At 41.8% G+C, this 23,073-nt stretch overlaps 1 long non-coding RNA gene across 1 annotated transcript; it reads left to right on the forward strand.

Moving 5' to 3' along the window:
- Positions 1-1,301: 1,301 nt before the first annotated feature.
- On the forward strand, positions 1,302-23,063 carry LOC148127953 (uncharacterized). The gene is made up of 2 exons (XR_015740724.1): positions 1,302-1,572; positions 22,745-23,063. It is a non-coding gene; the product is annotated as an uncharacterized LOC148127953 (long non-coding RNA).
- The last annotated feature ends 10 nt before the right edge of the window (positions 23,064-23,073 follow it).

Raw genomic sequence — 23,073 nt, forward strand, 5'->3', positions numbered from 1 at the left:
AGTTTGGTAAAGAAACATGTGCAAAAACAAAAACAAAAAAACAATCACACTCTGAGAGCACAAAAGACCCCATAATTCGACCCTGAATTACAAACATTCTTTTCTATCGGCCTAGAATGTCCTAGGATGTCAAACTCAAGGCCCATGGGCCAAATCCAGCCCATGGGATGCTTAGATCTGGCCCAAAGGGCCACCATGGAAATATTGAAGGACTAGCCTGCAGTGCCACTGCCAGAAAAAATGGAGCTGGGGGGGGGGCTGTATGCGGCCCTCCTGAGCTCTGTTTTTGCTGGCAAAGGGTTGCAGGAGACCATCCCAGCTGAAAACGGAGATTGGGAGCCCATTTTTGTTGGCAGGGCACTAGGGCCATCCCAGGCACCCCGACATGAGTGACGTCAAGCTGGCCATGCCCACCTGGCCACACCCACCCCAGCCCTACAAGGTCAAACACAACCTTGATGTGTTCCTCAATGAAATTGAGTTTGACACCCCTGGTCTAGAACATTTACAAAATATTATTTCCCTCTGTTTTAATCAGATAGCCTTATTAATAAAAGAAGTATCACATAGGAAATTTTTTTTATTAAAATTATCTTGCCAGGAAGGAAAGTTCTTTCTGGATTTTTCCAGTGCAAGAAAAGGAGAGGACGGCAAGGAAAACAATCACACACACACAAAAATCTAGGTCACAAAAGCAATAACCCTCTTCATGTGTCTGAGCCATCTATATTTATATCACTGAATAGCCAAGACGCGCCTGAATTGTCGCAGAGCCTCTGTAAGTGTCCTTTAATGGCTAAATGATATTTGAGAACACAGAAGCACAAAATAAACTATTCAGGGTTAATTTTGTAGGAAAGCACAAATTCCCCTTGTAAATGAGTCCCTCTCACCAAATAACTTACACTAAAGAACTACTGGATGTTGAGTGAAATTCTAAATATGGGGGTGCCTCATGCTAATATTTTTATCAGGGAAAGTAGGGTATCCCTTAATACAGCTTTATAAATTGCACGATATGTGTGTATGCTAGCACTGTTATTCTTTCTCTTTTTATCCAAGAAGGGTCGATTAATAACAATTAATTCTTGCAGGGCCAAGTCGTTGCACTGACGATTGGGGCTCGAATGAGAATGCGATTGTCCAGTCAGAAATAGTTCAGAATAATTTTCTTAGGAAAATTCTTGGCCTCCCTCGGGGAACCTCCTGCTGTGCATTTGAAACTGGACGTTAAGCTGCCCTCAATCCCTGTTAAAGTTCATCTGCCACTGTTAAAATGCTTTCAGAAGCTTAACAGCTTCTCAGAAAGACCATCTATTTAATTTTATTTTTCTCCTCAGTATTGCCGGTGAGTGAACCAGGAGACAAACAGACTGGCCCACATTCCAAAAATGCCCTCTTTGCCTTTGCTGGAAGAACTTAAATCCTAGGACAGGAAGGGAAAAATGTATTGATTTGCTCTTTGACTGGACAATTGCCAAGATGCTGATTTAGGGCAAGGTTTAAAATTTTGCTTCTGGCTGCACAAACTCAGGAAATGATGTTACAGAAGAGCTTCAGAGCTCTGGCAAGGTGAGCACTGCACATTTCTACCCATGGCTAAAACAGCCTGATATTTTTCCAGCTTCTGTGGGTGCTTAGAAAAAGCTCTTGCTGATTTAAGGGATCCGCTCATTAAACTTAACAAAACTTATTAAGCATTTTTTTCCAGACTTGTGTTGTAGCCTGAAAAAAGTCAGTTTTTAATAAGTTGATGGTGTGTTTCTGCTCAATACAATAGACAAAGTATTTCTTCTAAATCATTTTCAAAGCATGAAATGTTCTAGCTGTCATTATGATGTCCTCACTTTAAGAAAAACAAATTAATTTCACAGTACCTTTCCGAATTAACCAAAAATGGCGGGGGGGGGGGAGGGGGCATTTGAAGCTTCCTTTACAAATCATGTATTTGATGTATCTTGAAGCCAGTTTTTATAAAGTCCCCATGAACAAATACAGGGCTACTAGTATAGGAAAAAATATCCATCTGGTTCAATTCCAAGCCAGGAAAGAGACACTAGAAACATGGAGGCTGCTTGGAAAGATGGTTTAATGATGAAGCAGAATCACATGGGTTCTGGTGCACCTGACCACATGGAGTTGAGAGTGGATGGCTTTTATACTCTCTCTGGGCTTTATATTTGAGCTTCCTGTTCCTGTAGAAGAACATGTATTTTTTAGGCTGTTGTAGGGGTCATAGCTGGCTCTATAGGTTGTCTGAGCTCCCTTGTTTGGTTGAAGTTTGGTGGGGGTAGGTTTGCTACAATGAAGGAAATACCCTTAGAAGATTGTGCAATGTAGTGAGTTCTGTGTCTTCTGCTAAATGGTAATTGTTAAGTTTGGGCAATGAGAGGCTGAACCAGAGCATGAGTGCAACAATACTTTATTATAACAATAAAGGGCTGACCGTGCTTGCCACACCTGGAACTGGCTCGCAGCAATCAGCAACTGGTTGGACCCCGCAGCCTGCTTTTATAGCTGGCTGCTGGGGAGAACCAACCAATGAGGAAAGGGGGAAGAACGCCCACACAAAGTGAGTGGACCTGAGTGAGAACTCCTAGAGTTCTCAGGACATAACACCCCTTGCCCCCAGATGTGAACATGCATAGTCTTTGAGGTAGGCAGGAGGTTTATGTTGGCGCCCGGAACGGCGTAGCTCTGGAACGTCGTCTGTCCGTCCGGGATCTGCCTGGGAAGGCAGAGTCGGCAAAGTGTCACCAGTGTGCCCCTCGGTTCGGGCCTGCCCGGGGCTCGTAGGGTTGATCACTGGGGATGTGCTCCCGTAGACTGGATCGGGCTGGTCAACTGTCTGGGCGCCGCTGTCTGTGTTCGGGCTTTCGGAACCGGCTGTAGGTGTGAACTGATCGCCGGGCGTGATGTGGATGTGAGGCTGAGGATGAAGCCTCCCCTCGTCTTGTGTCTCTGGGTCCCTGCTGGCGATGGTGCTGAGGCGTCTACGCAGTTGGTCTATGTGCCTTCTCCAGACGCGGCCATCCTCCAGTCTGACCCGATATGACCGCGGCCCGGTGATAGCTACGATCTCGCCCGGGATCCACAGGGGGTCTCCAGAGAAGTTCCTCGCGAAAACTGGCTCCTGTAAGATAAAATGTCTAACCCCCGATGTGGAAGCGAGGGGAGAGTCAGGGCAGTATTGTGGGTGTAGTCTGTCCAATACAGTCCTCAGGCGCCTGCCCATCAGGAGCTCAGCTGGGGACTTATTGGTGACTGAACAAGGAGTTGAGTGCTGGCTCATCAGGAACCGCGAGAGTTTGTGGTGCCAGTCATCCTTGTTGAACCTTGCCAGGGCTTCTTTAGTGGTCCTGACGGCCCTTTCAGCCAATCCGTTACTGGCAGGATGAAATGGGGCTGTGAAAATGTGGTGGATACCCAGGTTGGCAGCGAAACGGCTGAACTCAGTCGATGCGAACTGTGGGCCATTGTCGGAGACAATGGAGTCGGGTAGCCCGTGCGTTACGAACAGGCGTGTTAACACATTGGTGATTGCTAGTGTGGTGGTCGTGGATAGCTGTGCTACGTCAATCCATTTGGAATAGGCGTCCACGACCACTAGGAACATCTTCCCATGCAGAGGGCCGGCCAGGTCGATGTGAATTCTGGACCAAGGAGCGCTGGCGCTTTCCCATCTAGTAGGGGTGGCAATGGGGGGAGCAGGACGGGATTCCTGGCAAATGCTGCAGGAACTTACCCAATTGACAATGTCCTCGTCTAGACCCGGCCACCACACGTAGCTGCGTGCTAACGCCTTCATTCTCACGATGCCAGGATGTCCCTCGTGCAACGCTTCCAGAACTCGGGTACGCAGTGAGGCCGGGATGACCACTCGAGTGCCCCATAGTAGACAGCCCTGCAGACTGGACAACTCCTGCATGCGAGTCTTAAAAGGTGTGAATTTGTTATCAACATTGCCACCCGGCCACCCCCTCCTCACCCAGTCGAGCACCTGGGCGAGCATTTGGTCTGCCTTGGTTTTAGCAGCAATGTCCAGGGCAGTGATGGGTAGGTCCAACTGGGTGATCTCGAAAATAGCATGGACAGGAGCAGGGTCTTCAGCCGGGGCCGGCAAGGGGCAGCAACTGAGTGCGTCAGCGTGGGACAGTGTTTTACCCAGGCGATGTATAAGTCTGTAGGAGTAGGCTGCTAGGAAGAGAGTCCACCTTGTCATCCTAGGGGAGAGGATTTGAGGGGTCTGCTTGTCCCCGGCTAGTAGGCCCAGGAGGGGTTTGTGGTCCGTGACCAGCTCGAAAAAATGGCCAAAGAGGAATTCGTGAAATTTTTTCACGGCTGCAACAGCTGCTAGGGCTTCCTTATCGATCTGGCTGTAATTGCGCTCCGTTGCAGAGAGCGTCCTTGAGAAAAAAGGCGATGGGAGCCTCGGCGCCATTGGGAAGCCTGTGACTTAGTACCGCCCCAATTCCAAAAGGGGAGGCGTCTGCTGCCAGTACTAAAGGGAGGTTAGGGTCGAATTGAATAAGTACCGCCTCTGACGTGAGTAGTGATTTGACAGCGTGAAAAGCATGGTCTTCTTTGTGCCCCCAGTGCCACGGTGACTTTTTATCCAGTAATCTGTGTAGGGGTTCAGCTACTGATGCTTTATGGGGCAAAAAGGATGTGTAAAAGTTCAATAGCCCCAAGAACGCCTGTAGTTCAGTTTTGGAGGTTGGAGTGGGTGCCTCGTGGATTGCCTTAACCTTGGACTCCAGGGGGTGAATGCCAGAGGCGTCAATTTTATAACGCAGAAAGTCCACCTGTCTAGTGGCAATGGCACATTTTTCTTTTTTCAACTTGAGGCCATGCTGTCTGAACCTCTCTAACACAGCTCGAACTCTTTGGAAGAGTTGGGGTCTGTCCCTGGCCGAGACTAAGATGTCGTCGAAGTAGGGTACTACACCAGGGAGGCCCTGCAAAATCCGCTCCATGAGGGATTGAAAAATACCGGGGCAACACTTACGCCAAATTGGAGACGCTTGCATCGGAAGGCACCCCTGTGAGTGACAATTGTCTGGAGTTCCGCTGTTTGGTTATCTACAGGGAACTGCTGATATGCTTGAGACATGTCCAATTTAGCAAAAATGCTGCCTGGTTCGAATGTGTGTAATAAGTGCTCGATGACGGGCACAGGATAAGCGCTAACTTGTAGAAATTTATTGATTGTCGTCTTGTAGTCCGAGCAAATTCTCAGGCTACCGTCTTTTTTGAGGGGTGTGACAATGGGCGTCTCCCACTTGGCGAAATCTGTTGGCTCAATGACCCCTTGTTTTAATAGTTTATCCAATTCCGCATCTAGTTTTGGCCGAATAGCAAATGGGACCCTATGCGGTTTTAGCCTGATTGGGACTGCTTGGGGGTCAACTGAGAATGAGATGGGGGTACCGTTATAACACCCCAGCTCTTCGCTGAATACATCTGAGTAATCAGCGAATAAGGAGTCAGTGTCTGAGGTTGAGACAACATGGACTCCTGTTAGCCCTAGGCCGAGATGGGGAAACCAATCGAGCCCCAATAAGGTGGGTAGATTGCCGTTAACTACCACTAGAGGTAGGTGACCTTTAAAAGCTTTAAAACTGACAAGAAACTTGCCTCTGCCGATTACAGGAATGGTCTTCCCCTGGTAGTCCTTCAGGACAAACTGGCATCTCTGGAGCCGGCTAGTGGATAGGCTTGGTTGGAGCCTCTTAAGGGTGTTCCACGAGATAATTGAGAGCGCTGACCCTGTGTCAACCTCCATGCGGCACGGTTTACCTTCTAGGGAAACGGAGAGAGAAATTTTACTAACAGTGTGGCAAGTGTGCTTGGCAAGGTGGTGCGTGCGACAGTTCAATACTTGCCTCTGTGGTCCCGAGTGCGAGGGGGGGTGTCTTTGTGCTGCACTTTGGGGGGCTTGGCAGACTCTCGCGATGTGTCCCCTTTTATGGCAATTATTGCAGGTGGCTCCTTTAAACTTGCAGGTGGCCCTCTGATGAGATCCCCCACAGGCTAGGCACAGGGTGATGTGCTTGGGTGGACCGATGTTTTCTTGTTTGGCTCCTACCTGCGGCCGTCTGTCGTTGGAGAGGCGGTGGACTTCGTTTTCATCACTGATGGTTTCCTCTGCTACCACCTCCTCGGAGTGGACTGGAAGTGATGTCAGCTTGGCACTTGGGCCCTGGATTTCGGTGGCTGAGTTTGTTGCCAGCTCAGCTGCCAAGGCCTCCTCGACTGCTTGTGCGAGGTTGAGGTCTTTTTGCGAGAAGGCGCCTTTGCAGGTGGAGGTCCTTGACCCCGCAGACTAATTGATCGAGGAGCATGTCCTCCAGGTAGGTTCCAAACCCACAATGCAGTGCTGCTGTTCTGAGAGCGGCCATATATTGATTGATGGTCTCCTTGCTCGATTGCTTCCTCATACAGAAGGTGAATCTCCTGGCAATCTGTGAGGGCCTGGGGGAATAGTGGTTAGTGAGAATTTCAAGTAACTCAGACCACGGAACGTTTTTCAACTCACGAGGAGCCACGAGTGCCGTGGCAGTATCGTAGACGGTGGCTCCACAGTAGATTTGGAAATACGATTTTTTCCGATGCTCTCCCGCATCCGCCAGGCCAACTGCATCGATATAATGATTAAAGTGGTTCTTATACGATTCCCACTTCTCCTCGTCTGGTTTGAACGCCGGGAAGACTGGATTGGAACTCATGGTGCTGGGACCGGTTGAACAACCTGTGGAAAAAATCTCTCTGGGGCAGCAGACAATGTTTTAGTGCCCGTGGTGGGCAAGTGATTTCAGCTCAGGAGAGGCTGTTTGCAATCCTCTCTTTCTCTCTGGGTTAACCACGTTTGGCTGTTAGCCGTTGATGGCGTTTGGATTCGCGCCTGTGTGGGCGTCAGTGACTGGCTACAGCGCTGTGCTGTACCTTTTAGGTTTGAAATTCAAATGACAACCGTTTGAATTTCGCGCCTGATACTGAGCGGCTGCGGCTCGCAGCGCTTCACTTTCCCTGTAGCTGGGCTAACAAGCGGCTACAGACGCTTCTAACTTTCGATTCTGACCGCTCTCTCTGGCTGCGGATCAGCGCTTGCTTCTTATCGCTTGCTGGCCGCTTTCTCTGTCAGCGGATCAGCGTTTGCTCTTTTTGTTTGCTCTTTTTGTTTGCTGACCGCTCTCTCTGGCTGCGGATCAGCGTTTCTCTTATCGCCGGCCGATCGCTCCCTCTGGGCTGCGGATCGGCGGCTAGTGACTCAGCGGTTGCATGGTGCTTCTGGTAGCCATCCCATCCTCGTCGCCAGTGTTAAGTTTGGGCAATGAGAGGCTGAACCAGAGCATGAGTGCAACAATACTTTATTATAGCAATAAAGGGCTGACCGTGCTTGCCACGCCTGGAACTGGCTCGCAGCAATCAGCAACTGGTTGGACCCCGCAGCCTGCTTTTATAGCTGGCTGCTGGGGAGAACCAACCAATGAGGAAAGGGGGAAGAACGCCCACACAAAGTGAGTGGACCTGAGTGAGAACTCCTAGAGTTCTCAGGACATAACAGTAATGGTTTAACCCTATTATGACCTGAAAGATATTCCCATCATCCTGGAAGTGAAGATTTTTTGTTTTGTGGATAGGCTGGCCCAATCTTTCTTAATGGGTACAAAATACCTGCTGGGGGCAGGGAGCTGGGGCTCCGAGTTTCTGTCTCCTTTAAGATTTTTTATTTCACTTTTAGGGAAAATATTTTATCCTGCCTTTTCAACATTCCTCAAAATATTTCATTTTTCTAGGAGGGGGGATGGCTTCCTATGCTAGAAAGATTTATCCAGAGATGGTATTCAGCAGGTTCTCACGGGTTCTGGAGAACCAGTAATGGAAATTTTGAGTAGTTCAGAGAACTGGCAAATACCACTGCTGATTGGCACCGCCCCCCATCTATTCTCTGCCTTTTGAGTCCCAGCTGATTGGTTGGGTCTTCTTTTGTTGCCCTGCACAGGAGAACGGAGCTTGAAAGCAGATTAGTGGAGTGGGGAGGGAATGGAGATTTTACAGTAACCTTCCCCTGCCACACCCACCAAGCCACATCCACCAAGCCATGCTCACAGAACCTGTAGTAAAGAAAAATTGAATCCCACCACTGGATTTATCATGCCTTCTCATGTTCTCTGGCAAGCATAGTCTTAAAATCAAATAGTACCCTGCTATTACCAAAGTATACCCAATTTTGGGGGAGAGGATGTTTTCACATGAGTAGTCTTTGAAACATTCATATATTATGACCTTGTACATTGTCAGCTTCTTTTTCCTTATCCCTCAACAGGCAGCCTATGTCTGTTTTTTAATATATTTCCTGATTCCAGCAATCGATTTCAATCCAGCTCCTTCAACTCTATAATTCCTATAATCTGCAGATCACATGACTCATCATACCCTTCTGTGGTGAAATCAGAAAAAGACAGTGTCATGGCTTCTATATTATTACTAGGATATGTTCTTGAAAATAAAGACTTTGCAGAAAAATATTGGGAAAAGTAATTTCATATACATAGGGACTTAAGTGCTTTTTTTTTTTTTTTGCAATTTTACTTGTAATTTTTGTTATGGATACCAAGAAAGTTAAAATGTATGTCCTCCTTTGGCCCCATTTGTCATCCTTTCCACCATGTTATCCTTTGGCTATTCAGATATCTGTTAACTTAAACCTAAATAAGTAGCTCTGTCCTATGATCAGGACTAAGTGTATGCTATCTCTCCAGGGATGGGATCAGACCGGTATAACTACCGGTTCTGTTGCTTTGTGTCATGTGCACATACGCAAGTTGTGTGAGTTGCGTGAGTGCAATTTATGACCTGCTGAGCTGCCTAGACAGCTGAGCAGTGCTGCGTGCAAGCCCCCTTTTCCCTGCTTTTTCAACCGCAGCTGTGTCGCGCAAAGCAGCTGCGGTTGAAAAAGCAGGAAAATAAAGGTCAGGTAAGAGTCCCGGCAGCAGGTGGACCACAACAGCAGCAGACATAGAACCAGTTCTATGTATGCTCTCTGTTTGCTGCTTTTCAGAGCAACCAGTTCTACAGAAGTGGACAGAACCGGTAGAATCCCACCCCTGTATCTCTCCTTAGAACAATAAGAAAAAGGTTTGGGAGTGAAAATTCATAGATTTGGAAGCTGAATGGTTAAATCATTGATTGGCAGATGCAATATGTCAGCTATAAAAAGGCCAGTTTTCATGTTGTTATCTTCTAAAAAGAAGTCTGTACCTACTAGAAATTTTTGCCTGAGATCTAGTTTTAGGATTAGCAATATATTAATTATAGAATTTACTAGTGCTGTAACTTCAGGCATTTAAGGTACTTAAATTTTAGCTGCATTTGATGGCTTTTCCCCTTCTTTTATTCTTTTTTCTTTCTTTTTATCTGCTGTATTTTAGGCCTGTCACAAAAGGTTTTTTTAAGTTTAAAATATAGCAGATTTAAAAGAGAGAGAGAGAGAGAGAAGAGAAAAATTAATTCATAAAAGGCAAGTAAAATTATAAATGTTGCAGATTCCTGCCTGAAGGTACAGCACTAATAAGTTCTATACTTAATGTGTTGGAGAAGAAAATGGGGAGGAAATTGCAAGTGATATGTTTATGACAATTTGAGCTAGTAGCTGTATGGGTGTATCTTGCTGGAATGCTTGCTAAAGATGGGGACATAAATGAAGAAATTTTAAGACAGGCAAATGAATGAGGTGCTAATGGATGTGGACTGAATACACAACTGATCAACCAGTGTAAAAGCAATACCTTGAGATTACTTGTAGAGAGAATAAAGGAAGATCAAATAGCAAAACAAATCTTTGAAGGACACAAGAATGGATTGAGATGAGGACTGAAAAGTTGTGATGGGCTGGACTTGATGGAATTCTCTTAGTCCCTTGAGGCAGACCAGATCAGGAGGCAGCATTAGAAATATTGGAACTCTACTTTATTGATAAAGGTCCTACGTTTCCTTCCCCTCCTTTTGATATGAAAGAGAGTTGAGATGGGATCATTTTAACACCTTCTTCATTTCCTGGATTTAACTCATGTTTTTGCACTTTGCTTCTCTTCTCCAAGGTCATATTTGTAGTTCTCTACAGATCCTGAAAAAGAAAGGTGAGAAATTTAAAAGACAACAGGCAAGATATAAAGCAGTGAATGGTTTGAAAGAATACAATACAGTACGGAGAAATATACTGGATGCTTTAGTTCGATTTTCTCTTTATCTCCTGCCTTTAATTTTAATTTCTTTTGTTCAGTACTTGTACTCCTATTCTACATAAGAGATATAATATTAAACATTAAAATATAGTATTAGGAAACATAATATTGCTTCAAAGAGAATACTGTGAAGCATAACTATTGTATGCATTCTAAGCTTTGCAATTATTCTTTGAGCATCTTCCAATATATCTTCATTTCACCAGCCATGGCAGTGGTATGACAGTGTAGAAGGTCACCACATCTCCCTTCATCTTCACGGTTTCCTAATTTTGGAAACATGTAGCTTTGGAGGGGAGAGAAAATATCCTGATTTCCCCCAGTGAAGGATATAGCAGATGCTTATTTCCATGGATGGAGAAAAACCTCCCTGAGTTAACAAGGAAGTTGACTTTTTTGGAAGCTCCCTTGTTGCTGTCAATGATATTGAAATTTTCAGATTCCCCTTTGTGCACCATCCAATATATGGATGACTATAAAAATATTTTTAAATAAATACATTTTAACCGATTCATTCTTGGTTTGGGTATAGCAGTGATCTGCTGTTGCTAGGAATAAGCAATGAAGGATAGATAGCAACCTTCTACAATGCTGTTACAAATCTGGGACTGGAACAACTAGTAGCCAACAATACTAGACTTAACAACTGCCTCGATCTCATCTTCTGCAATAGTTTGAATTTAATTTACGGAATACAAACTAAAGAACCCTTTTCCAACAGTGACCATAATATGATTGACTTTTGTCTCAACATACGCCCACACAAAAATCATCACAATGATGTAATCCCCAATTATAACTTCAAAAAAGGCAACTATGATCTTATAGACGACGATCCCTTATCCCTTGATTGGCGATCTCTATTCACTGGATGCAATACTGTTGAAGACCATTACAACATATTTTTACTTGAAGCCAAAAGAGTCATCAAACTATATGTACCAATAACCACTCCCCCCCAAAAAACAGATTACCCATAACAATAAGGAAGCTTCAATACAAAAAGAGATCACTTTGCGGAAAAACAAATCTGGTCACGTTGCCAACTTGCCGACACAAAAATTTATGCCACCAGATAAAGACTAAATGCACCATTTGTCACATTAAAGAAGAGGAAAACCTTCTACGCACCAATTCCACCCATGCTTTTTACAATTTTGTAAACAACAAACTAAAAGTTTCAAGGTCCATGCCACCCCTGAAAGGACCTAATGGTAAAGACTGCAACGACAACACCATTAAAGCCAAAATCTTTAGCACATTCTTTGGCTCAGTATTTGTAAACAGCAATGGATCATGCCGAGTATTTCCTAGCCGAACCACAGAAAACTACAATGATCTAATACATATCAATTTTACAGAAGACAATGTTGAAAAAGCACTATGCAATCTAAAACCGTCTCTATCTATTGGACCGGACAGAATATGTGCCTACTTCTTTAAAAAGCTATCCACTGCCATGGCAGAACCTCTAGGCATAATCTTTGAAAAATCTTTCAGGACCAGCTTCTTGCCTAACCTATGGCCACAAGCCATGGTCATCCCCATCTTCAAAAAGGGAGACCCCAGCCTAATTGAAAATTACAGACCAATCTCTTTATGCTGCGTCACCTGTAAAGTCATGGAATCAATTATTAACCAATCCATTATCCTCCACCTAGAGACAAACAACCTACTCTCTAATAAACAATTTGGTTTCAGAAAAAAACTATCATGTAACCTGCAACTCTTACACTGCAAAAACATATGGATTACATAACTCGATCAGGGCAAAACAATAGATGCAATCTACATAGACTTCTGTAAAGCCTTTGATTCAGTGGTACGCGACAAACTATTCCTAAAACTAAAATCTTATGGTTTCTCTGGACACCTGCATAACTGGATAGAAGCATTCCTGTCAAATAGACAACAAATGGTCAAAATCCTATCAAATTCTGTACCTGTCAACAGTGGTGTCCCCCAAGGCAGTGTTCTAGGACCAACTCTTCATACTTTACATAAATAACCTCTGTGATCATATCAAGAGCAACTGCATTCTCTTCGCTGATGATGCAAAGCTATTCAACACCACAGACAATACTGCTACCCTTCAAAAAGACCTTGACTATGTATCATAATGGTTAAGCAAATGGCAACTTCAAATCTCAACAAATAAATGCTCTGTCTTACATATTGGCAAAAAAAAAATCAGAAAATAAAATACAAGCTGAATAGTCAAGACCTTGTTGATGATCCAAGCTCTGTAAAGGACCTTGGAATACTCATCTCTAATGATCTAAGTGCTAGAGCCCACTGTAACTACATAGCCAAAAAGCCATTAAGCGTTGTTAACCTAATCCTACGTAGCTTTTTCTCTGGTAATATCACACTACTAACTAGAACATGCAAAATATTTGCTAGACCAATACTCGAATACAGCTCCTCAGTCTGGAACCCACATTATGTATCTGATATCAATACAGTTCAGAAAGTCCAGAAATATTTCACAGGAAGAGTTCTCCACTCCTCTACTTGTTGTAGAATACCTTATGCCACCAGACTTGAAATTCTAGACCTAGAAAATCTTGAATTACTCTGTCTTCAGTCTGATCTAAGTATGGTATATAAAATCATACATTGCAATGACTTACCTGTCAATGAATACTTCAGCTTCAACCATAACAACACAAGAGCACACAATAAGTACAAACTCAAGGTTAACTGCGCCAAACTTGTTTGCAGGAAATGCGACTTCAGCAACAGAGTGGTCAATGTCTGGAATACTTTACCTGACTCTGTGGTTTCTTCCTCAAGCCCCAAAAACTTTAAGCTTAGACTGTCTACTATTGACCTCACCCCTTTCCTAAGAGGTCTGTAGGGGGCATGCATAAGCACACCAACGTGCCTACCCTACCTGTCCTATTTTTTTTCTTATATGTACCCATTTTATGTATTCATAACTATGTATATACTTATACTTATTATCTTGTAAGCAATTGACAAATCAAATAAATAAAAAATAAAAATAAATAAAAATAGAAAAAGGAGACGCTATTTCCCCTTTGCCTTCTGCTGTCTGGACAGCCGCAGCAGCTTTGCCGGAGTACTTAGTTGTTGAGGAGAAAAGCAGGCAGGCTGTGCAGAGGTTACCAGAAGGAATAGCATTCTCATGGAAAGTGTTCCATAAAGTCAATATTTCTCTGAGCCAAGAAAATAAATTGTGGTTCTTTCTGTCTGACAGCCAAAGCAGAAATGACCATGCAGGAACAGATCGAGTTTCAGCTATGAAGTAAACCAGATCAGGGAACTGACTTCACCAGAATGCTAAAATTCTGCTTCCTGAATAAGCAGATCTGTCTTCCCACCTAAACCCCAGGATCCAAGGGGGACCCCATCTGATTCATACTTGAGTCTGAGAAAGTACTTCTTTCTCATAGTCTCGCATCCCACTCATTGGCTTAAGTTATGCTTCTTCTGTACCTGCTGTTGAACTAATGGCTTCTGATTAGCAACAGCAACAGCACTTAGACTTATATCCTGTTCCTTATATACTGTAAAATGCTGTTTTACAGCACTCTCTGAGCAATGTCATCATATTGCTCGCAAACAATCTGGGTCCTCATTTTACCAACTTCGGAAGGATGGAAAACTGAATCAACCTTGAGCCAGTCAGGATTGAACTCCAGGCTGTGGGCAGTGTTGGCTTGCAATACTGCATTCTAACCATTGTGCCTTCTCCAAGACTATTTCCAAAGCTCTCTGCAACTAGATGAAAAGGGAATGTCCTGCACTGGGCTATTTGGAGCCCTAAAAGTTATTAACTTATTCAACTTCCATCTATGTCACATAGAAAGTTTGCATAGGAATCCATATTCTATGGAGAAATCCCTAGTTCCTATTGAATTTTATCTGTTTTTAGTCTATTTCAAGAGCAAGCTGGGCGTCAAATGGAGAATCTGATATGCGGATGTGACTTCAACTTCTGATAAGCAGGTCATCTTGATTCTGGACCATCCCCGAGAGTATGCAGTAACTGATTCTTAGGAAGCACCAAATGAACAGAGCTCACCTTCTCACTCTTCACCTATGTTCCAGCATGAGCTCCCTGCTTTATAGCAATTGATTGACATTAATCTATGCATGTAAAGAGAATGTTTCTTGAGAAGTACAGTATACCGTATACAGGCTATTGTGTGGGTCAACAGTAAAGGCTGAAGTTCTCCAAAGGTGCAAGTCACTTCTGATGTAAACCAATGAAACATCTTTGGAGATTTGGCCTGAAAGCTGAAAAAGACTGTTTTTGACTTTTGCATAAATGAGCTGCTATATTCTCCTGCAGTTGAAATTTCTGGCTTACAGTAGGACTTAAGCAGCCAGGTTCAGTAAGCTTATATATTTTGGCCGTTTTGTTGCAGAAACAATACTTCTTTGTAGTTTACAATGAAACATAACTAATGTTTAGTGTTACTAAAACTTCATTATCATAACTCAACTAAAGTAAATGTAACTACAGTAAAGTTTAGTTTGCAATATAGTTTATTTCCTGAGTTGAAGATCTATAACCCCATATCCCAATATCAGACCTGAGAGAACGTGACAGTTCTACATTTCAATGCCATTCTTTTAATTTGAAACTTGATCATCCTTCCACGTGATGTTCATAAAAATGCAGGATGCACTCTGTTTTGTTAATTCTGAAACAGAATACAGAAGATGGAAAACAGCATCAAACAGGAGCCATATGAACAGCTATAATTCTGCATTGATAATATTGTGCAAACTTTTCGTAAGTGGTTTTTGAGATCTTCTGACTGGACCACTTCATAAAGTTTAAAAACAAAGAGATGGAAGAATGTCATCCTGGAAGACCTCAAGGGAAATTTAGATATGTACCTTGAAGGAAGGTGCAGAATGCAAACCTATTGTCAGCTGGGGGTGGGGATGATGCTGGAGGGAGGTCAAAGGATGTGAATTGGCTTTTTGAAAAACAGTGTTGATGGAAATGTATAGACTAGGCAGCAAGCCATTAGAAAAAAAAACAGATCTCATCACACACTAGCTGACTAAGACACAATTTTGAAAATGCCTGTTGTTCCTGGATCAGATGCACACCAGTTAAGCTAAGCCGTGCTTTCTCTCTCCCCCTCTTCTCTTGAAAACACAAAGTGTGATGGGATAACAATAGCTCTCCAATGTTGAAGAGGATGGGATCGTTGTAATTAATAACATGAATATCATTTAAGGAAAACACTTTATTTGGCTGTACTTTTAAAGAGCACACTTCACATGCCACAAGAAGTGTCACTAAGAAAAAAAAATGAATTTCCCTATTTACTGAACATTGCATTAGTGCTTTGAAAACAGAACTAGAAGCAATGGCATAGTCAAGCCAGGAAGAGAACAGAATAAGAACACATTTAATCCTATATGGGATATGCTAGAAAAGTCCTTTCACAAGAAGGGAATTCAAGAGGGACACAAGTATTGCCATCATCCCTATGTCAACCTCCAACTGTGATACTGTTAGAGAGTTGCCAAGTGGCATGGAGAAAGGAAGCTGAATTAAGCCTTGGAAAACATGGTCTAGCAACTCAAAACTCATTTCAGTGATAGTGGAAGAAACTATCTGGAATGGTATCAGTGTGCCTTGGACTTAGTCTTAGAGCTCTATCCCCTCCATTACTGGTATATTTGTAGCTTGTGTGTACACTGAGAGATTATGCACCGGAGACAAATTCCTTCTGTATCCAATCACGCTTGGCCAATCATCATATTCTATCCTATTCTATTGTGACTGACATTAAGACCAAAGACTCTCAGTCCAAATAGCTATTTAACTAAGATCTGTGCTTGCCCACCAGAAAGCTTTCCTTTTGAGGACACCCAATAACTTATCTTTGGTGAAAGCAGTGAAAGGAGGTGTAACATTATCCTAGTTCAAGATCAAATATGCCTCTATCACCTAGGACAATCATACAAGTCTTACTGTGCTGCTTTGTCTCAGCAGACTGGCATTCAAGCCTCCTAAACTGAAGGTCATGTCTAGCTGGAAAAAGGATACCAGTCTGATGAAAAGCAATATACCTTCAATAAACCCTTCCATGACCCCTTATTCAAACCATTCAAATTGCATCAGGAAACAAAAATGATATTAAAATGACACACAAAAATGACCTTTTCAAACAAGATTGTGCAGACATTCCCCATAACTCTTCCCCATTTGTACTGCTGATCACACAGTCTTGGTAAAGCAGTGATGAATGTCCCCACAGGGTATCTCCAAAAGATAATGCTGTCAGACTCATTAATTTTCCCTAGGTTATTCTTTTTGTTAGTCAGAGTAATAGGGATAAGTTTGCCAATGAGTCATCCAATCTTCCTTTAAACCTATTTAAATGATGATAGGAGCCTAGAAATCCTTTACAGGGCCATCAGCTGTTTGGTAGTTCAGACCATTAATCCAGCCCAATCACCTCAATCACCATCACAACCAACGCCCAATATTTGTTTCTCGAGCAAACCGCCTTTTAACCCTTATTTTTCTCAGCTAGGTTCTGTAAGAACCTACCTACATAAGCACATTCCCAGCTAAGTGGCAGCACCTAGCCCAGGGGTGTCAAACTCACATCATCACATTGTTGTCAAATTGGGCATAGATGTGGCCAGTGCAGGACACATCTTGTCTGCGGGCTGCGAGCTTGACAACCCTGACCTACTAGCCAGTGACAAATGTAAAGGGAAGCAAAAAAGAAATGAAAGCCTTATGCAAAATTGATTCTAGTTGACAGGTGTCAAACTTGCAGCATCACATTGCCTTCACATGATGTTTTGTGATGTTTTTTCCCTTTGTGGAGCTGGGGTGGGTGTGGCCTGTGATGAGGCATCCGGCCCACAGGCCGCCAGTGTGACACCCTTGTATTAGAAGATCACTGGGAAATTCTGATGTACATTGGATTGAGGGAAAAAATCCCAGAAGATGACAAGAAAACAACATGGAAGCATTCATGAGAATTAAAAACAACTTGAAAAAATTTTTTTTATATATGCTTATGGTCTGAGAATAAATTGCAATGGTACTGCTAAAGCCAAAATATGTAGTACTAATCTGCAGCCTTGCATATCTTCCAACATTTTCCAGCTCTGAATTCCCCCTTTTTTTTTTTCTAAACAGGCTATGTTCATGTATTAAACTGATAGTTAGATGAGTTTCCATCAGACAAATACTACTGTAACTTCAAATTACTTTCCCAAGGATAGTTGTGACCTTACAAACCTAGGGAGGGTTCCTTCTGAAACAAATGCCATGCCCCATTCCTTATAGGAGGACAAAACCAGTGTGGCAATTGGAATAGGGGGACCTATCACTACTCTACTCTTTGTGTAGACCAAGGGTGTCAAAACTCAAGTCATCACAGCAGCATCACATTATGTATTGGGACATTTTTCCCGTTCAATAAATGGGCATAGCCATGGCCAGCATGTGATACATCCGGCCCATGGGCTGGGAGTTTGACAGCCCTGGTATAGACTGTGCATCCCCAAGGTAGCCAAATCTGGTCACTGTTATTTTAAGGAAATAGACCACACTTTAGATAGCCAAACTCTGGGGCAGTGATGAGGACAATAAAAAGAGATAGTCTTAAGTAGTGGCAAGGAAGAGGCAAGCAGCAGATAGGAGACAATTAAATGAGATCTTGAGATCTTGAGGGCCAAGCTATTGTTCATCATGAGAACTAAGCAGGTCATTTAAAATTTAAACTTTCATCAGATAAAAGACCAACATGATATTCTCAGGAACTACTGTGTAGACTTTGGAAAACACCAATGTGAATTAAACATTTTTTATGACAGATGACAAAGACTTTTTAATATTTATGTAGTAAGCTGTCCACCTTATTATTAACCAAATATTAGGTGGCATGTTAATATGTATTGATAAGTTGTACCGAAGATTAAAGACAGTATTTGTAAGGATGATCAGATTACATCAGAAATGAAAGTTACTTTGGATGCCATTATCACAGCAAAAATAGATTTGCACAAAGGATAAAACCTGATAACACAGATTAGTTTACTGATCTGTCCTTCCAGAACATCTGTGAGTTAAACAAGGAAAACATTATAAGGCTTCCCAGCTTTGCTAGAAAAAAATAAAATGAAAGCCATACAAATTAAAAATCAATAAAGGTTTGGAGAAATGAATTCACTTCAGATATTTTTGTTTCTTGAACTGGTAATAGGCCTCAATTTTAACAAGAGTTTTTTTTTTTTAAATCAACAATGGATAGATTTTTTTTTTCCTATCTGAGAAATGATCATCTAGAACTGTACTATTTATAAGGAAGGTCTCTATCATACCTCGGGTTCAGGATGCATGTAGCTAAAATATGTTTGTCCAGTAAGAAATTCAATCATTTAAATTACATCAATTAACATGAGGTATATTAAAACAGAAGGCTGATTCTAACTTTGGTCCAGATGGTTTTAGACTAATTATCTCAACTTTATATCACTGTATTATCCTATATTATGAATCTATCAAATATTCAAACAGATTGTCTGGATAGGTCTGTGAAAGTTTTAGTTCTTTAAGAGAAGCAATTGATTTGGTCCTATATGATCAATTATAAGCCATATTAGAATCCCTTGATACTACCATTAATTTTCTCAGCTGTATTTTCATAGATGCATAATTTTACTGTTTAAATTAGGAAATTGTGGTTAATTGCTAAACAATTAACCTTTGACTTATATTTTAATGTAGATCAACTATTCATAGATGGTAGTATTTTAATTTCTTACAGACACAAGGTTTGCATGTGTAGTTGTTTAACTTTGCTAATACTGGTAGTGAAGACTAAATTGTAATAAAATCAGCATTACAATTTTTGGTTAAATATACAGTTGCATTAATGGCCTTCAATAGGTCTTTGACAGATTAATTCTCAAACTTTAGTTTTTAAATACTTAAACCTTGTGTATTTTTTCCCTCAAAATAAGAAAAAAATATAATGCAGGATTATGTAATTATATGATGCACCCTGATGGGATAAAAAGATGCGGGACGGGGGGAGAGTTAGACAGTGTTTTAGATCATGGTTTGTGGCACTGGGGATAGATGACATTACTTACATTGTAAGTAATTTTACATTAGTCTTGACATGATTATTTTTGATCAGATCCCTTAAGCACTATGTGTATCTATGTGCGCTAACATACGCGCGTAGTTTATTAGTGAAGAAAGAACTGTGACATTTTCAAAAAGTCAAATGGGAAGATACAAGTTAATACATTTTATCGTGGAAATCAAAGAGGAATTAATTAAGTGTATATTTACTATCTGATTTAAATAGATATGTTACACATAAGAGGTACAATTCCTGCTAACAGCATTAGAATCACAGTGAATATATTGGTTCTCATAGGTGAGGCTGCATCTGTAGTACTTTAATTCCCCACCTACACACACACACACTTCTTCTATGTACCCATAGTAGACAAATTAGGATGACTTTACATCTATCAGTATGCTGCTTTCTGCCCATTTTATCCCGTAGAGCAAAGTTCTCTTGAGAGCTCCTGACATATAAGACCTGATCTACCTGTTATTGCAAACTAGACATTAATGAGGCAGAGGAACCCTGAGGTTATTCAGCCCTGCATATTTTTTCCATCAACTTTAGTTATTGGTGAGGCCACAGGCTGAATTGCTTTTGCTCTTCCCACGTAATGAGCAATATGTAATTTTTATACTGGTTTATGTACAAGTTCTCTCTGCAAGGGCATAAAATTTTCTGATGAGGACAGAAGCAATTGGAAAAAGGTTCTCAAGTGCCTTTCTTTTCAACTTAGCCTCCTGGAGAAGCTAATATACAGGAAACTCACCACAAGACTTCCAGTCATTCCAGAGGTGGTATTCAGCAGATTCTGACTAGTTCTGGAGAACCGGTAGCGGAAATTTTGAGTAGTTCGGAGAACCGGCAAACCCCACCTCTGACTGGCCCTGCCCCCATCTATTCTCTGCCTCCCGAGTCCCAGCTGATCAGCTGGCTCTTCTTTTGTTGCCCTGCACAGGAGGACAGAGCTGGAAAGCAGGTTAGTGGGGTGGGGAAGGAATGGAGATTTTGCAGTAACCTTCCCCAGGAATGAGGGGACAATGGAGATCCCAGTCCTTCCCCTGCCACGCCCACCAAGCCATGCCCACCAAGCCAGTAGTAAAAAAATTTGAATCCCACCACTGAGTCATTTCCACTGCATTGCCGGTGCTTCAGCTGTGTTTTGACCCAACTCAGAAGCCATGTATCTGTAGTGCACATTGCTCTATTTTGCATGGCTTCTTTGACCATTTACATTTGTTAGACATGAAATTGATTCCCGTGAATCAGGGGGAAGCATTGCAATTCCTCTATCTGCTGACCCCACAATGCCACAAAAATCTAATCATTATGCCTCCTGCTGCTGGCTGCTTTTGCAGGAGAATATCAAGCCAACCTTAAGAAATCATTTGGACAGCAGATACACATTCTACTCCCCCTAACCTAATTCAGTATCACTTATCTTGCCAACACCACATTACATGGAAGTGAGAGCACCGGTCCTACTGGCTCACTTGGCAGCCGATCAAAGAAAACAACATTTTTTGACAGTGAGGTTGTCGTGCCTTATCTTTATTAGATGTTTTTTTTTAAGGGTTTAGTTTTATTTTGCTTTTGGACATGTGCACTGATTTTTTTTCCCCAATATCAATGAGCCAACTATGTTCAAGCTAAAACAATTTCTAATTTTTCCAATAGCAGTTTATGGCCTTGGAATTCCAATCTCTGTTTATTCACTTGTTTATTGCTAGGTTTGCATTTTGGCCCTCAACAAATATTGCACCAATGTGACTCCAATGAAAATGTAGAGTGTCGGTCAATACATGTAATTATTATTTTAACAACTTTTCCTCCTCCTTGTATTCAGGGATCATGAATCAGCTATACATCCAGCCTTTTCAACCGAGGTCTTTTTGTGTGCAAAGGATAATGTACTTTTTTTTTTACCTTCCAGAAGAGCTGGGTTGTTCACTGGACAGCTTTATGTTGCATGTAAATAAAACAGCAGGTTCAACAATTAATTCTAAGAATGATTTTGTGCAGACAGAGATGTCAGCTGGTTAGGCCAAAACATCAGACTGTATTTTATTTCCTCAAGTAAAAAAAAAAAATCTTCAGTTTACATCCTTGTTTATTAAGGTGCTTTTTATAACTTTATCTTTCTTGCATATGATCGTCATTGTCTAGACTTAGTGGCTTGTAGGAGACTAAATGAGCTTTTCAGTCTGGTGTTTAAATAACATCATCCTGAAGACCTATAAAAGTGATACCTTTACTTGCTTACCCCAGCTCTGCTCAGCTTTAATTATTTATATGAACAGACCAGCAATGTTAGAAAGCTTCCACAGATTCTTCATTTTGGAAAGATATCCTGCAATTGAAAGAATATATTCCATTCCAATTTGGCATTACTGACATGCAGAACAGACATGTCCCAAGCAGGAGGTCTGACTCAGTTGTCTAAATTTAATCTTCCCACTCCTTCCTGTTAACCCTTATACAGTTGCTTGATGACAAGAGTATAGAAGTTGCCAAAAAACAAGTTTATTCCTCCTGGCTGAATGACCAATGCTTTCCACATTGACTTTGATTTAGTAATAACTTCAAGGGCATTCCAGCAGTTTATTTGAACCCATCCATCCACCTTATTTGCCACCATCTCTTTCTTCTAGTTTCAATAGCTTTGGCAATCAGAAGCATTTCCACCCCCCTAATTCTTCATCTGCTGTGTGTTTCTGCTTGGTAACTATCAAGTCAAGGACCTGTCAGTTTCTATTGGGCCTATTACTGATTGGCTGATTCTTCTTGTGGTTCATGATACACTTTGTAATAGTCTCTAAATATATAATTTGAAGTTGGCTTCTTTTTCGTAATGTTTCTTTGTGAACTTTTATAAGAGTACATCCCAATGCCCTGGAAAATATTTTCTTTAACTTTCTGATATTTAGTATATTGAAAGTCTTTCTCTTTCAGATCTTGTCTAACTGAGAGAAGCCTTTTTCCATTGCACTGGCTCAGAATGGTCCAAGGCCACCCAAATTGCTTTATCAAGGTGAATAAGGTGGCCTCTCCACTTCAGTGAAGTGAATCATGTTGCCTCCATCACCAAATTGCTTTGTCAAACAGAATCTATGTCACTTCACACAATGTGTACCGTTATTTCTCCAGCACATTGTCCATCTTTATTCTTGAACTTTGATAGAAAACAAAGCTGTCTATCACCGTCACTTCTTTGCCTTCTACTCTAATGTGTAAGTATTTATATAAGCAGAAAAGTGCTATACATTTAAAATAACTGAATGAACTCTATGCACACTAAGCATGCAAGTTGGCATTACCATCTTAATATACATTTGCTCAGATTTTTCAATTTTACTTTCACAATGAGGCCTTCTAAATTTTCTTCCCTTTGACTTTCAGATTCTATACCCACTGAAACATTTAACAGTGCAGGAAATGCAGCAAGTCTTAAAGTGGTAGCACATCTATGCCAACAGATGGGGGAAAAGGTTTGGTGGCTCCAAAGGTACTTTTTTCAAGAGGCAACTGGACTTTCTTTGGTTTTTCTTTGTAGATGTTTTGCTTCTCATCCAAAAAGCTTCTTCAAATTTTTAGGTTCTATCATATCACAAGACCTAAAAAAGTCATCAAAAAAGCACAACAAAGAATGTTCTTTCTGCACCAACTCAGAAAGCTCAAACTACCCAATGAGCTGCTGATCCAGTTCTACAGAGGAATTATTGAGTCTA

Source organism: Pseudonaja textilis, chromosome 1, assembly GCF_049901715.1.
Source record: "Pseudonaja textilis isolate UNSWEBS1 chromosome 1, rPseTex1.2, whole genome shotgun sequence".
NCBI classification, from domain to species: Eukaryota; Metazoa; Chordata; class Lepidosauria; order Squamata; family Elapidae; genus Pseudonaja; species Pseudonaja textilis.